Below are 18,938 nucleotides of genomic sequence, written 5' to 3' on the forward strand. Positions count from 1 at the left end.
AGTGAAAACGTAAAAAGCTCCCGTCCGTGATAATTATTTTGCAAACTATTCAGAAGTAAACGAAATAGGAAAACTGATATATTTTTTGTAGGAATATCGAATTTTTAGTAATAAACTCTAAGTAGTTTAAATAATGTGTTAAATGAATCACACACAACTCCATTATCCCGAATTTTGCTAGCAAAATAGTATTAAATATAAAATGATATATCACCAGATCACCTTTTCCGTTACAGAAATAATTGTTAGTTTGATATCTTGCTCTATTCAAAAGAATCAGGGTACGGAGACTTTTTACCATCTGACTGTATACATATAATTTTTTATTTCGTTGTCAGTTATTTGCTGTAATTCGACCGATTCAAAGATAAATACGATCAAATTAGGTGTACCTAGAGGAAAATTTGTTTATCAAATTTAATTCTAAATTTATCAATCCAAAGGAAGGAATCAGATTAATTCAAATTAGCTTGAAGAATATCTTGTTACCGAAATATATTAGATTTTACCAAGGCCACTTTCTTAGCTTATTCTCATTATAATAATGAATGTTGATTGGAAAATTCAAATTCATTATGTCATCGAAAACACGTGTAAGTCTTGTACAATATTGAGCTAGTAGATCTAGAAAAATGTTACCATGGATTGATCCAGTGATTTATATAAAGTACGTTACGAAGGACTAAATGATTTTATTAATAGGTATACCACTACTTAATTGTGTAACACAAGTATGCCGAATAATTCTATATTCTAAATTTAATTTATTATAATTTAATTAAGAAAAACCAATTTTAGAAGTATACATTATGGATATATGGTTAAAAACATGAGTAGTAGACACATACTTTACTTAATTTATAATTATAGTGTTCCATATAATGGTTATATATATTATTTGATCATGATTATTCTAAAACAAACAAATGTAATTATTAAATTTTTGTCATTACACGTATATTCTAATTTAAACGAATTATTATTAATCAACTGATTCGCACACTGAATTGTATTTCGGCAGTATACATTTGATGTTGTAATTTACTAATCAACAGCCGCATTTACACCACTTGAACAAACATCCACAAATCTATAGGCATTTACACAAAGTGTTTGGTTTCGGCATTGAAGTTTTCAATTACAAAATATGTAATAGCGTGTATTTAATTGAATATGTGTGTATCACAAACAGAAGTAGTAATTGGAAATTTGTATAGTGATCAAAATTTTAACTTTAATTTTTACTCTAAAGGGAAAGAGTATAAAAGAATGAAATAATTGTAAAGTACACATTAAAAACAATGGCACAACATACTAAATTTGAGTACGTGCGTTTAAGGTACAAGGTATATTGAATAAAACGAAACTTGGTTATCTACAAAATTGAATAGAATTGAAATTCTGTCCGATCCCAAAACCAGTAAGTTATGCTGCGGACAAATAAAATAATAACGCAACTAAAACCGAGACCACTATCTGTTACATTCAGAGTTCATCAGAGCCTTTTCAGGAAGTCGACTTTCAAACACTGATCAACGCATTCATTCTGTTAGATGCCTTGATTGTGGGAGATCCCGCAAAAGAAGCGCTCCTGATGACTGATGAGGCGCCCAGGGAGATCACAAAAACTCCATTAAAACTTCCTCCGAATCGATAAAATTCATTTGTATTTGCGATTCGTGTTTTTTCATACACCGTACAATACATAAATATATTACTTCAATCCAAAAGTGCGAAATCATTAAACTCCGCTGAGAAGATTTCGTTTCAGGCCAGAAATTGAATATATTGTATCGATTAGACTTGGCCCTCGGGATAGACGGTTCTTTATTAATTTTATATTCCTTAATCGTAGCCCGAAAATACTTTTATAATTAAATTTCACAATCCATATTAAATATTCATCATTCATGGGAGTGTTGTCAGATAAAAATAATCCAAATATTACTTTTTCCAATTACATTCTTGCATTCATCTCGACCCTAGTTATTTAAATTTACTTATTTCAACTTCTTGTATAAATATTAATCAGTCCAGAAAATATCCTGAATAATAAATATTTTACTCGGTTTTCCAGATATTGCATTGACTTCCTGTTTTTATCTTATTTTGTCACTGTAATATATAAGTTGGCCATTTAAGATGGAATTTTTCACTTTTTTATTTGTAACTAAAAATCAATCATTTAAAAATGAATACATCGAACCTATTAAAGATAGTAAAATTTTGCAAGTTTACCACATAGTGGGAGACTTGTAAAATGTCTCTTTCAAAATTCAATGGGACCAGACGCTTTTCGATATGTATACATATCTATCAACAACAAAAAAAATATTATATAAAAAATTGTTTATCTTTTTAAAACTTAAAAATAAATTTTAAAAAGATAAAAATTAAAAAAATAATTTAATATTTTTTACGATCAGCATCTTTTAGGTTTAGCAGTGTATTACGGGGATTGTCCTAGGCATGTTTAATGATGTTCATGTCACATGAGTTCGAGGGCCACCATAAAGTGGTTATTCCCACTTCTTGAAAAACATTTCATACTGCTGACATTTGATGTGGACGTGCGTTGTCGTCCTTAAAAATAAATTCGTCACCCGCAGCATCTCAGAACAGACGCACAACAGGATTTAAAACTCACGATGAACACGGTACCAGTGACTCTTCACTCTAGAACCAGTAGAGACGTGCGTGATCACTCATAATAATACCCTAAAACTACAATACCTTCCACTTTCAAATGGGACACTAGGTTCATCTGTTTCTAACCGGATTTAGCGTCTTCACACTCTCCAAGCTAATTCGCAATTAATTACTCCTGATTTGTTAAAATAAGGTTTTGCGTTTTCAATCAATTCGAACAAAATTCAACAATTGAAATATGTGGAATAATGTGTATATAATAAAATCAGCGGAATGTAAAAAAGTAATGAAAAGCAAAACAAACGAAATAAATTACGAATTATTTTTATTTAGAAACGTATAGAATATCTATCAATAAACTATCATGAATATAGATATATTATTTATAAGTATTACAAACTTTTTTACATGTATATTATTCTATCAACTTTGTGCGAACTGTTAAAATAATATTAGTTTACTATTCTTGTTTTATTTTGTATTATAGAAACTATTGATTTCTTATTCCATATGTTATAACATATATATTTTTCTGAATTGAGTTGGACACAAATATAACAACTTTTATTTTAGGGGATGATTCTACAAGTTATTTAGAGTCTTTTGAACCCTATATTGGTTTATCCAAAAATTATATTACCAGAACTATCGCATCTTGTTCTCTTGGAAAATAGCGTTGAAGTAATTTTCCAAACAATGAATGCCGAGCCCATTATGAGATCACTGTTCGACAGTTTCTAGATCACAGGTTCAAAAATCGTTGGATTGTTAAAGGAGGCCAATATTATGGCCACCAAGAATTCCTGATTTAACACCCTTGGAATTCTATGTGTCATGAAAGACAGAGTAGCTAATTGAACGGATACAAGATGCGGCAAATTACTTAAGAGAAAACTCAAGTAGTAGTGTTACTTGTGTTGAAATGAAAAAAAGAGTTCGAGCTTATATAACCTGTAGAATCACTACCTAAAATTAATTATAATAAGAAAAAGACCATTAGTAAATAATCAATTTAAAATCACAGAGGGCAGTGAAATACCACAAAGTGAAAACTTCTATAATTTTGTCCATTGAAAAATAAAAAAGTAGCATAATAAGCACAACAATAACAAGAAAAACAATCATATTGACATCCAATTCAAGTAGTAGTAACAGCTCAACGTAATTTTTGATATATTATTTATCAACATCGAGTTATAATAAAATAGTTACAGGGGAGCTTCTCCTTAAATAAACCATACTGTATATTAAAAGTGCGTATGATTAAGGATGGTTGATGTAAAAATTATATTTACAAAATAATAAATGAAATTATTAGTTGTTGAAGACTGAATGAAATAATGAATCATTTTTAAAGACCTAAATGATTAAAAATGTGACACACACAAAAATTTCATTTATCCCTGAGGACATATGTTAAAAATTCTTAATTTTGTTCCCGTTTTAATCTGCTAGATTAATGGGATGTATCTTATAGCCTGGACATAACTGTCAGACACACTGATACTACCAATCCGTTTACAATGTCACTGATCACGGCAATAATTAATTCTGTGTCTATTACCAGATATTGACTAACCTAATTATTCAAGTTTAACATGTATCATAAGCACAAAATAAAGTTATTTACTGCCACTAATCAAACTACCTGGTAATTAATAATTACCTCATTAATGCATTACACGCGATCCCTTTATTACTATGTAGTTATTAAATAAATCCTATATATCAAATTTTACTTAGCAATATTTTTTAATGTAATCTTCTGTATTAATAAAGACATAATTTGTTTATAATTGAGTGAAATTAATTGAAGCCTAAAAATATCCAGTGATCGTTTCCTTATGTTCGCACAGGGATTCATTGGTTATTAAGTTCCACAAATTGTACATGAATTTACTAATCGAGTTTCATCGAGAAATCTACTGAGGCAGAACTGATTAATATGCATAAAAGCGTTATATTGTTTTGGAAATATTTGCCCAAATTCCTTCATTAGACTTTTCAAGTGGATAAAACCCTTCTAGCCCTAGGTGGTTAATTTTAACCCTGAAATGCACTCAAAGGGATTCAACGAAATTAGTCCATAAAGTTTATATAATTAATTTTATTTGAATCACGGGTTAAAATTAGAAATTACATTCGTTACATTATAAATTGACAATTAGAATTTTGGCCTCGTTTATTTTATTCGAACTACTTTGTCTGGAATTAGTTTAAATTTGTGCACGCATAATTTACGAATTATAAATAATTGTGTTTAGTTTTATATACAATCAATTAACATTTAATACAAATTTATCATATATGTATGTAATTTAAATAAACATATTTCACTATCCCAATTAAATATTCCAGACGTTCCCAAGGGATCAATACATTATAACAGGATCAGTTGTGTTTGTTTTATGCATTTTTTCAATTAGATTAATTAAAAATGTTCAAAAGTTGGTTTGTTGTTTTAAATTACTATAAATCTGGTGACCTTAGGCTTTATGTATATGTATGTCCATAAAAGCACAAACAAAAATGTATTAAACCATAAAGGGCTAATAACTTCCAGCTGTGCCCTGAGTTGAATGGTCTGTATATCCTTTTTTTATTGTAATGACCTTAAGTAATATGATATCGGGTACTTTATAGTATCAACATTTCAAGTATTTACAAATCGACCATAAATTGCTGAATATTTTAATAAAAAATAATGAATTTATTATATCAATGTATGTATCAAGATTATTAAAAGGACATAAAAATATTTAAATTATTATGATTAAAGGCGCATAACGTATTCGTTTCTGTAAATTAAAATTATATAAAAAATGAGTTATTAAAAATGTGGTACGGTCATAATATATAAAATCAATTAACTCCTCTTAGTAATACCCAAAAAAGTTAAGTAACTAATTTCAGGTATAAGCTCCTATTGTCTTAAATAAAGTGGTGCGTTTATGCAAATTCTCTTAAAACTTTTCGTCTAAATTTGAATCAGAAATTTACTGAACTGTGGTGAAATGTGTACGGGATTTTCACAAAGAGTGCAACAATTTTGTCGTATATCACAATTAGAGTAACGCCCCGCATAATTGCAGGATTGCGGACAAAAAAATTCATACTTGTTACGGAACAGAAGCGAGTGAATTGAAGTGATTTTACTCCATTTAACATACTAATGGGCGAGCCGAAATCCCCACTTGAAGACTGAAAAGCGGCATTTTTCCGAATTCGAGATTAAGCATTCAAGATGTTGGCGGCGGGTCCGCATTTCAATAATAAAGCCATCCGATTTGGGCCGCATTGGACTAACGTAAGTCAGTCGTTAGAAGTGACAAAGTTGGTGTAAAAACGAAATGGTGAATGAGTGAACGGCTGCACTTTATGCAAAGTGAAAGAATTGGAGGTAATGGTGAAACTTGGCATCATAAATATATTATGCAACTAATTTAAAAGTACTAAAGTAATTTTAAAAGCACACCTTCGGAATATAAATTCAAACACGAAGAAAACACGTACGTTTAGGCAAGTTTATCCGGATGTTTGCCGAAAGTTTTCACGTTTTCTCAAATTACTGCTGAAATAAGTTAGATTCGTGTTGTAATTACAGTTCTTGTTACGACTTTCGCTGAAACGATTCTTAATAGTCATTAATTGTTAGGTATTAATTAAAGCGTCAGGACAGTTCAATTGTAGCGACAATTAAATTATTTGAGCGGTGTTAGGAACTCGTAACTTTAATTGAAATGAGTGTACAGGAACAGGCACGATGTTGAATATTCGAGTGGAAAAGTCTTTTTCACTGATTATCCCATCTCTATATTACACTCAGGTATTCAGTAAATTTTATGAATTTTTATTTCTTTTTTCACCAGCAATTTAAAACGAATAATCGGTAAAAACGATATAACATTATTATTGATTATTAGTTCGAATCCATTGTCGTTGTTCATTAATGGATATATAAAAACATGAGGACATTCTTAAACAAATAAATTAAACACGATTTATCTGTAACACATACGAAGAAGACTCAAGCTCAACTGGTTCAACGATTCATTGTGAACCAACCAACAATCTCCAGAGTTCTGAAACGGTTTAAGGAAACGGATAACAAGAAGGGAGTAACCAAAATTTTTTTTAACGTGTGAGAACATTGAGTCAAATGTTTGGGACCATTACTTTTTTGTAAATTGAATTTGTGGTCAAGTCAAGCAACAATTAGAAGACTTGCAGAAGATCAATCACAAATCTCTTGTTCACCACAGAGAACTGAAAGTAAAGATTGAATATATACGTGGAATAAAGAAGATTAGTGAGTGACTATTATTCTCTGATGAGTCCTTTTCTCGGACTTTATAGAGAAGGACACCAGAAAGATACGCACATATGTAACATGTCGCTATAGAGAGTTATAGAGGTGGCTCTGTAATGATTGGAGGTTGGATAAATGTGAACGTACGGAATTAGTACTAGCGATAATTGAACAATGGTACATTACAGAGATTTTAGAAAATCATGTTATTCTATTTGCACTTTTTGCTACAATGGTTTTTCTTCCTGGAAGCAGTCCAGACCTAAACTCCATTGAGCACATGTGGGATATGATGAGTAAAAGACTGAGAAAAGTTCCAAAACAATTTATAGCTTTTTTTTAAGATCGGTGGAAATTTATAATGAAATCACATAACACCAAATTTAGCAGTCAATTTTTAGCATGAGAGATCGATGACAAGCTGTAATTAGTGACAGAGGAAGAAATAATTGATGGTAATTTTATTTTATTTACTTTAAATGCTCTTAATTTTTTAGCTTTTTATGAATAAATTGTTTGTAGGATGTTACATTTTTTGAATAAAATCAAAATTTCTATTCGAAACGTTTAATATTTTTTTAAATGCATAAATTGGACGGACCATTTATAAAATTATGTGCTAATTTTGACGCATGGTGTAGTAATAATATTTGTATTTTAAACAAATATTGCTCCACAGTATAATTTCATTTATACATAGAAGGAAAGAATGGACAATTCATCGATAGCTACATAATATGTATTTATGGTACAGGATAATTTATCTGTGAAAATAAATCACTGTTATTACTCCATATTAATCGAATTGTATTTTGTATTGAATTGTAATATGCCACAAAAACATGAAAGCAACACCGACACCGGCCGCGTTCGTAAAATAGTGCAAAATAAACCTAACCACGTTGAGCTGTTAACCCAATAAAAAGTACGTTAGTGCTGAATTAGGCAAATTGCTTCATAATTTCATAATTTCCAAGCGTAAACACACGCGAGATAAATTGAATTTATTGTAACAATTAAATGAACACTTTCTGCGTGTCGGAGGCATCGTGATAAATTAATAATAGTGGTGCACTACGGTTCCTCTATTGTTTGTCGTTCTATTAATAAAATGAGTGGATCCCATTAGGCAAGTTTAATGGGGTGGCGCCCTTTTCGATGTTGTCGCGTGCATAGGAATAGATCCGTGAGTTTATCTGTGCGAGCTTCGAGCTTATAATGGAAGTATGCGGTGTCTGTAAGGGTGTTTGCGGATTCCCGCTCTGCATGAAGGCTTAAATGCCTGCCAGAATGCTGATCACTTGAAATCTTCATTTTAAGGTTCACGCGTAAATTTCGGACGTCCCGCCAACCGTTTCTGATCCGCTTTTAATCTACTCTTTTCTTGTTAATTACTTGGCTTCGTATTAAATTGAGCAAATAAACTGGCGGTTCTCTATTTTGAGAGGAAAAATAGCAAGGTATTTCTATGCAAATATCGTTGAGTTAAATTTTCAATTCGTAATTCACGTCCGTCTGGAATACGTTCACTGCAATATTAAAAATGTAGTCCCTTTATAAATTAGTGCAAGTCGCAGGAGCGGCTAAGAAGAGAAACGGAACGGTGCAAAAGGCGAGGCGAGAAAGAATAACCTCAGCGGATGTCGGATGTGCCTGGCAATATGTTTGCCCAATGTTGTGGAAGATTTGAATAACGTACAGCGCCTTGGTTGCAACTCAGTCGCGGAAAACCCTCCCTGAAGATATGTAGTGGCGCGAAGCTGTTAACAACGGGGCCATCAGGATAAGGAACACACATACATTAGCGCGCAACACTACATGTAAATCGGAGCTAGGAATTCCACGACGAACATCAAAACGATGCATTGTGTGCGCCAACACCGAGGGAGATCAGCCGACGAATAAGAATAAGCCGCAAATTGTCTCCAGCCGTTTAATTGCGGCTTCCCTCTGGGGATTTAAAGAGTTATCATCAGCCGACCTTTGTACCGACGTGTGCATCACAATTTTTCCTTTGCAACTTATGCACACCGGTGAATTTTAAAAATTTCATCTCATTATAATAATGCACATGATATACTTCACTTGCCCTTCCCTCTTTATATAAACATCTGACATTTATTTTTTTTAACTATTTCTTAAAATAGAGGAAAAAACTTTGATTCTGAGGTGATCCGGATCGAAGGCGATGAGTACTAGTATTTTGCTATTGTATAATGTTTAGGGATCTTAATTAAATTAATGTAATATTACTTTTCTTAATTGTCGTCATTTTATCTTTTCTCCATGGTTGTAACTGAAGGAGTGGCACGACCCTCCATAAGTACTATTCGTTTTCATAATTTTCATTCCCTGTACTGAAAGGACGTCTGGAAGGGTAGTAATTATTATGGATTATCTGTGTTTGTTCTATTTGTTAAATGAAAGGTTTTTCTGTTTCTAGATCTGAATCTTTCGAATCTTTGTTAACGTGATGTGTCGAATTTACATGTATTGAATTTCCTTTTTGAGTTCCCTTTGTTTCATAATTATCATATTACTTACTAAATTAGGAAACAAAATAGTAAATAACTCTCTTTTAATACAGATTTTTAGGGAAAAAAAAATTAATATTTTTTCATAATTTTTTTAAAATTATTTTTATTTTTATATTTTGTCCAAATGTCGTTTTGGTAAAAATTTAAAATTGAGCATTTTCTAGAATATTAAAATAATAATAATAATTTCGTCCAGTTGTATATATTTCGATATCTTAATCTTTTTCTACTCTTTTTATCAGATATCTTAATAACGGCAGAGATATTACTTTAAATACACATATTAATCTTAATTGGTTGGCTAAAGAATGTGTGCTATTTCTAAGACCACCTGTGTATATGTTTTTTATCACACATTTTCAATTGTAAGAGACATATTTAAATATATTTATATTTATATTATATTTGATAATACTCTTAAGAATAAGAATTTATTCTTAATAATATTTATTATATTTTATCGAATGTTTCTCTTTCAGTGGAAAAAACAAACATTCCACTCCGGAGAAAACGGAAATAATAATTAATAATTATTAAAAACCTCCAAAAGATGCTCCAAAAAAAAGGTTTATAATATTATTAACAAATATTATACATACACTCAATTGGAAGTAAAATACGAAAGCATTCTAACAAAGGAACAACTTCTTTTAGAGACAAACAAATTGGAACAATCAGAAAACAAATTTCTTTCTTATTTTTTAGGCAAATAAAAAATGAATTAATTGTGTCACACAATATCAGACGTCGACTGAATGAATAAAACTTGAAACAATATAATATATCAGAAAACAAGCCAAATATTAAAAAAGAATATTCAAACAAGACTAAAATTTGCGTAAAAATATATTAATTACACGAGTCCGCAATAAAATCTTTAAATAAAAATATGATAAATACAAGGATTTAAACAGACTGAATCCATACTTGCTTTCCATTTTTCGCTATAACATGTAAATATTTTTTTACGTTTTTTTTAATTGGTCAATTTATGTATTTTTTATGGGTGTTTCTTAATTAACAATGTTCTTTAATTCCTCTCGCACATGCAAAATTATGGAAATATGAAGTTTTTATTAGAAAAAAATTCGATATCCACAATATACATGGAATATCTGTTGTGTTAACCGGACTACAAGAAGGCTGCACCAAATTTTATTGTTTTTTTATGCGAGTGGGACAATCGTGCAAGGGATGAGCGCTACGTAGTAAAAAATTGGCCAAGAAGAGCATGTTTAATGCCTGAAATCAAGAATATAAAAGTAGATTTTTTAGTTCAAAGGGCAAAAAATCTTATGAAAAATTATTTAAAAGTCATAAACAAAGGTAGCAAAGATTTTCAATATCTTAAAACCAAATTTCCTAGAATCCGTGACGCGAAATTGAAAGAAGGAATCATTGTGGGTCCCCAAATATCGAATGAAGCTGAAAAAAAGCATTGACTGTTTCATTAAAGTGTGTCATAATTTTCTGTAAAATTAAAGCTTTGAAAAGTAATTCGTCCCTTAAAATTAATTTTTTACACTCACTCTTAGATTTCTTCCCTGCAAATCTTAAAATAGTATGAGATGAATACGGTGAAAGATTTCATCAAGATATAGTACACATAGAAAGGGGAAATGGTTAGAAGCTTGCCGATTTTTGTTGGTCGATTCGTCAGAAAACTGCAAAAGAAAATAAGAAAAAGAAGAAAACCACAAAGTGAAATACTACTAACAACTAGTAAATAAATTATTTCATGATTTTTGACGTTTTATAACAGATTTTATGTAATTATTTATATATATTTATTGAAAAATTATATTGTTGTCGTTTTACCTTTTATCCATGGTTGTAAATGAAGGAGTGGTACTACCCTCTCCATGAATACGATTCGTTTTCATAATTTTCATTCGCTGAACTGAAAAGACGTCTGGAAGGGTAGTAATTATTATGGATTATCTGTATTTGTTCTATTTGTTAAATAAAAGGTTTTTCCGTATCTACAATAGATCTGATTCTTTCGAATCTTTGTTAACAGGATGTGTCGAATTTACACGTATTGAATGTGCCATTGTTAATTTTTGATCTCTATTTTTACTTCCCTTTGTTTCACAATTATCATATTAAAAATTATATTTTAAAAAAAATTATACGTGGTTTGTAATTTTATATATTATATTTCTATTCAAAAATATTTAATTTATTATAAATTATGCTTGAAATCAGAAGGATGGATGAAAAAAAATTGCAGACTAGATGAAGACTCTAATTAAAAATTGACAATAATATATGTAATTATCAATAAATAGTTATGTGTTCGACTTGTTGAGAATTGACTAAATCAGTGAAGTTAATCCAGGACAGGCTTCAGTTTTTGATAAACCTGGTGATGAACAATAACAACAAATACGTTTTAATTTGATTAATTTGGTAATAATTATTGCAAGGCATATCGGTAAACATATTCTTTGAACGTCAATTTGTATATATTTTGAAAATATATGGATGTGATTGGTAAACCAAAAAAATAGTAATAATAAAGTAAGGACTAAAATTTGGCCGAAGTGAAAAAGTTTCGTAACACAGAACAAATTTCCGATCGAAATTTGATTTATTTGTCAGCATGCACACTATTACCATCTTTTGCACGAACCGTCTTGCCACAAATTACATGTTCGCGTTAAATGTGCATTATGTATTTTGCTGTCATCCATCAGCATTCGATTTTTTTTTTTTCGATTTGCGTATCATATAACTCAATATTGCTTGCGCAAATAAAGCTTCGGGTTTTGGAGTTCTGTTTGCAATTCACTTAAAATTCCCAGAAGCAATGCGGGACATTGACGATGATTTCGACCGTGCTTTTTTAATCAAAAACCCACGTCGGATTATTTTTTTGGCTAGGCAATTTAATTAGTCGACGCGTCTAATTACCAAATAGCGCAGTCAATGTTGATTACAGTCGGGTATTAATTGAAAGGAGAATGTTCAAACACTTGATAAAAACTCGTTGCTATTCAATGTGTTTGCATCAAATAGATCCAAATATTTGAACTTGTTTCACAGATCTGAATCTTTTGGCAGCTGAATCATTATTCTTTTGTCTCAGACACCTAAACCTTTTCAACATTTGAATAAACTCCAATTAGGTACTGTACAATGGCATTTGCGTATTGTTTTCCACTTGAAAGTCAAAGGCGTTAATTCCAAAAAAAGTGATATTTATTATCGGATGTCGCAATGGTGGAGTTAAACGTTCGGTAATGTGTTTATTTGCGGTACAGAGGATCGCTGGCTCGCTTTGATTTAGTGGTGCGGTATTGAAGTGACAGTGGGTTTGTCGAGGGTTTGTGCACCACTAGCCAGAGGCAATAATTTTCAAGGGGGACGTTCGCGAAAATCGGAAAAATCTAAACTAATTCAACTCATTTAATTACACCGCATTTGTTTTGTGTTATCTTTTCCTTTATGGAATTTTATTTATTAAAAACAAACCCGGTTATATATAAAGCTTGCTCGGCGTTCTAATTTATTGTCTTGTGGGATATGTGCAGGATATGAATGGATTCGTACTGATAAAATAGAAGTTGCGAAGGCCAACCATTTGTTTTCCTATTTTGTTTGCTGGATAAGTTATGGATTATACCAAATGCGATTTCATCGCTTCCTAATAACTTCTGGAAACAACAACCACTTTTTAAACAACCTAAAATATACTCAAAGAAAAATAAAATAAATATCATTAATTTTTTTAATAACTTCATATTTTTCACTTAATTTTTGTCATATATTGTAGTACATTTACATTGAGTTTGATAGTAAACTAATTGCTGATACGATAATATTACAAAATATTAAAAAAATACTCTATTTAATCGCATTACAGAGAGAATTTTTAATGAAGAGTATACTATTTTTAAATGAAATGACAAAATTGTTATCAACAGAGTTTAAAATTGAAACATGAAACAGAATATTAATGTAGCTACATTTTTCCAATCAGTACTTGGATGTTTCCCCCTTTCTCTACGAACAACTTTCATTCCCCTCGGCATACATAAAATCAATGAACGAATAAATTCTCGCCATTCTTTTGTAAAAACATTAGCAAGCTTATCCAAATTTTGAGGCTAATAATATTTAAGACTGTTCCATACGTGTTCAATTGGATTACAGTCTGGTGATTGAGGGAGCTGCTGCATCCAAGCAATGTCATATAGTAGTGATATCGTTAAGCAGTCATACTTTGGCTGTTTAATATAAACAATTTCGTGCACATGTCTAAAGAAATTCTACCCCACATAACAGAATCAAAAGCAATAGTTTTGCTCATGATATCTACATTCAGTGAATCCAGTGCTCGAAACCTGAATGCGGAGAGTCGACCACCATTAAATTGGCAGTATCAAATTGTCAATAACTATTCGTAGCCCGACCTGCTACTTTTAGTGTAACATTGTACAGTTGGGTTACTTGTTGTTGACTCGTATTGTTTGGTTCCAAAACTGCAATTATAACGGCAAAATCTTTAGTAGAAAGTATTATTTGAGTTATGGTGCTAAACAACAGGTAAATTAAGAATGAACCGAATAAAATATATTCAATTCTAAAATCAAATACTACATCGATAAGTATGAGAAATCAGTTTATTTACATTTACACGAAGAGATGGAATTCCTTTACACACACACCATAAACAGAAATGACTGGAATGGGTATGTCTTCAAGTTAGGATCCAGACCCCTCAACTATTATCACCGATGAGAGCAGAACTCGAACGAAGAGGGTTATGTGGTCTCGTATAAGCTATGGAAGACGTACGCCACGGCACATCGGTACGGTAATATGACTGATAACCTACATTATATTATAAATGACATAATTTGACCACTAGCTATTGAACTCGGATATTTATTTTTGTACATGATAATGCACGTCTTCATAGAGGAAGATTAGTACGCCAAGTTATAGAGGTAGCTCAAATTCATCATTTAGCGTTACCAACATTATCACCACTAGCTATTGAACTCGGATATTTATTTTTGTACATGATAATGCACGTCTTCATAGAGGAAGATTAGTACGCCAAGTTATAGAGGTAGCTCAAATTCATCATTTACCGTTACCAACATTATCACCAGATCTTAATCCTATTGAGCTCTTCAGATATATCAATCTCCCCCAACCACTTTGAATAAATTATAGGACGTTTTATCGCATTTGTGGGGCAATTTACCTCAAGAACAACTGGATAATCTTGTATTAAGGATGCCACATTGATGTAGAACGTTTTGAAAGTATGGGGGAAGCTTTCAAGATGTTAAAGGAAAATTATGAACTACAAGTTTTGTTCCAATTTAAAATTTTTGTTACTATTCCGTTGTTTTATTTAAATTAAAATAAAAACAACAATTTTTTTTATTATCATTAATTATTAATTTTTTGATGAAATTTTTCAATATCCTTTAACTTTTTACCATCGAAGAAGTTTTTAAGAGGAACTGTAGTAGAAAAAATAAATTCAATGTAATTAACCGATATTTGTATTAAAACATCAATTATAAACTGATTGAAAAACATGTGTTTAAATTGTCTTAAATCTAAAGCGTCTCGTATTGTCTAGACTGTGTGTATAATTCACCCGAGTTTATTTGGTAAACAAGGTTTAGAAGGCTTATTTTATACTTGCGTTAAATACCACCCGTTTCCGATTTATTAGTGCCGTAAGTGATGTTTGTTGTTTTAAGACAATATGTTCCGCTTTAAGTTCGGTGTCAGATGTCGGCTTTTGTTTTGAGACGGGTCTGTTGATATTTGGATCCATTTTTCAGAAGCACACCCGGCTGATTTGTCAGCCTACCTCTGAGCTATAGGCTCTAATTGTAACAAGTTCTCCTGGCAAATTTTTAGAATACCTTCGCGTATTGTTAATAAAAAAACAATTATGTACAAGGCTTTCATATTACAAGGGGAATTGTAAATCGAGGTAGGAAGCGTAAGTAAGATTAATAATTGCATCCCTCATATATCTACTTTGAAATCTTCCGGCTTCAGGGGGAGGGGCGGCGTTTAAGATATCAAACACGAGTGGGAAAATTATCCATTACGACATACTTCAGCCTACAAAAGAGACGTTCTCTTTACAAATATTTCAAAAGAATGTTTTCAAATTGCTATGTAGGTGTTCGTTTTAAAATGTTGTAAAATGTTTGTTAACTTTCAAGTTTATATTTGGGATTGTAAGTTTTGCGTGCAAGTTTCCGTAAAGTTAATGGACCCTGCGTTTAATCAGGGCCCTTTCGGCGATACATTCCCAATAACCTGCGGAATGGAAACTATTATCTTTTGAAGATTTCTAATTTAATGGGGAATTGTTGATCAAAGTAGAAAATGGCGTGGAATATTGCGAAATATAACTTTATAATATGAACGGTGATTCATTTTGTTCGGTTCACACTCAAGAGCGTAAACTTAATACAATACTAATGCGATTTCAGTAGCGACTTCGGTTCTTGCCAAGTTCACCTTACTTTGTGTAATTAAGTTTATACTCAACTCGTTAGGTTGGCGGTTGTGCCTTTATGTTTTAGAAGATCTTATTGAATTTTATGCTTACATTTCCACATGTATCCCCAGTTGGGCGGTTTTAATTGTACCACGACTTGCAATTAACAGAATTAAAATGCCGCGGTGACATTTTTGTTGCTGTACCCTAGCCTTTCAGCAAAACTTCGCTGTTTGATTTCTTGATCTTATTTTCTTTGCAACTGAGCACGAATACTTCAATTTCAAGTTAAACTGAACAATATCGTATATCTTGTTTAATTTAATTAAAAGTTTTCCGCCGAATTCATTAAATATTAACACAATTAAGAAATTAAATTTACTCAAAAACAGTTGTAAATGTATGTTTTTATTATTTTTCACGGTGTTTAAGCTCGCCCGAATTCTCCGAGCGATAACAATGGTCCGTGGAGTAACTCGAGACGTTGAAAGAGAGGTCAGTTTGTCAGTTACAGTTACTCGAGATGCGATGAAATGCGACTCACAGTCTTTTAGTTGGACCAGGCTTCTCGTTTCCTGATATTTATTGCCCTTGAGGCAAATAAAAAACACACCATATCAAACATATTTCGTGAGGCGCAAACAAACGGACACAAACGTATATTGAATTTGTTATTGTTTTAGGAAAAAGTAAGAATGTAAACAATCGTGGAATAATTGTGAAAGTTGACAAACAACAATAAAATATATGAGTGATGGGATAAGAAGATGTTCTTATTAATGTTAATACTTATAATACAAACTAGAAAATTACATGAACTCAAATATACTATCAGATAAACATACTAACAACTATATATTGGGACAAATATATAAATTACATAATTTAAGTGTTTCATATTTTTTTCAAAAAAATAATCCGATTCAATTAGTTAAGTTCCAATAAGTATTATCAATCAGAAACACAACAAACAAAATGTTTATTCTATTATCGCTTATTAAGAAACATATGTTCCTGCTGTGTGACATGATAAAGAAACTATATTAAAAAAGACAAATACAAAAAATTTACTAGTAGGCTATGAAGTGATAAAAAAAGAAACGACATTGTTATCGGATTAGATCAATCGTTACGTTAAATGGACGAAATGGTGCGTGGTATAGCTGAAAGTTTAAACATTCGGATGTTAGTAATTAAAAATTATTGTCGTAGTAAAACAATACGTGAAGTGACAGATAAACTTATTTTTCCTAAATAATCACCAGTTTGGAATATAATTAGGCACTATGGTCAAACTGGATATATTATGGAAAAAAAAAATAAAATAAAAGACCTGATCGTCCAAAATTTCTAAAAGGAATAAAAGAAGAAGAATTATTAAAAATATGCAAAAGAAGAAATACTTTGCGGCAAATTCCAGATGAATGGAATAATGAAATTGAATTAAATTTATTAAGGGAATGCCGTCTTAAGTGGATTTATAAATGTGGACTTACGTTTCGTAAGGTAAAATATAAAATAACAACTTAAAGGTGTGTATAATTAAACATTTCGTATTTGTACAGGCAAAAGAAAAACTGCTGTTAACGTCAAAACAAAAGCAAAATAGACTTACTTGTGCAAAATCATAGCTGTCTTGATCTGTAGAAGATTGATTCGAGGTAATTTTTAACGATGAATTGGAATTTGACGTTTGTGATGCTGATTATCGAAAACGAGTTATTCGCAATAAACATGAGGCATTTTACAAGGATTGCCTAAACTGAACGTAAAGTTTTCCAAAGGAGTTATGACTTGGGGTGTATAGCGGCTACAGGATTAGGATCCTTTGAATTTATTAATGGCACTGTAAATGCTGGAAAACATCATCAAATACTGCATAATAGTCTGCTGTTAAGTATCGAAAAACTTTATTTTGGCGAAAATTACATTTTTCAATAGAATGGAGCAACCTGTTATACAGCCAAAACCACAAACAACAATATCAAAGTTCTTTGTTGGCCTTCCAGCAGTCCTGCTCTGAATGTCATTGCAATTGTATGACATAAAATGAAACAAACATTAAGAAACAACCTACAAAGAATATTACCCCAAATTAAGGCCAAAATGGAGAAGATTTGGCATGAATTTGCTCCGGAAAAGTGCAGGTCCATATTAAAAATAAAATATCCTACCTTATTCCAATTATTATTTGCCATACCAAATTGATATTTTTCTTCTTTATAAGTTATAATGCAAAATGTATTTTGTTTTTCGTGTTGTTCATTATTTTCATTAATTGTTAGTAAGACAAGGATATAGTATTAAATTAAAAAAGCATATTAGAATAAATAAAATAAATAAAATAAAAAATATAAAATACTTTCAACTAAATATAATGTATTTATCATTTAATCATTGCTTATGAACAGCAGCCGAAAATTATAATTGTTTATTCACAGATGAGCCTATATACACATTATATCATTCGGATAGTCGTATTTGGGCATGGTGTGAACGTGGTGAGAGGTATGGGAATTTCTTTAGATATACACACGGAGCTGCTCATATTAAACCAAGAAACTTGGTTATTCAACCAATTATTATTCCATTTGTTCAAGAATTTTTGAACCATTTTTGTATACTTATAAATTTGGCGTTGCAAAATCATGACATCATTGGGGTAAAGTGGCCCCCGCGATCACTAGACTGCAATCCAAGTGAACACGTATGGGACTGCCTTTAAAGAGAAATTTATTCTAGAAACCACCAGACATGACATTTGGATGAATTTACTAATGTTATTAGAGAAGAATAATAAGAACGGTGAAAGCTGATTAGAAAAATGTAGTGGTTAATAATATTTGTTTTTTTTTTTAGATTTTAATTAATTTAGTTTCATTAATTTTCCAATTAATTTGTTATCGATTTGAAAGTTCTGTTATTGAGGCAATTTAGTTTATGCAATTATGTTTAA

Source organism: Aethina tumida, chromosome 3, assembly GCF_024364675.1.
Source record: "Aethina tumida isolate Nest 87 chromosome 3, icAetTumi1.1, whole genome shotgun sequence".
NCBI classification, from domain to species: domain Eukaryota; kingdom Metazoa; phylum Arthropoda; class Insecta; order Coleoptera; family Nitidulidae; genus Aethina; species Aethina tumida.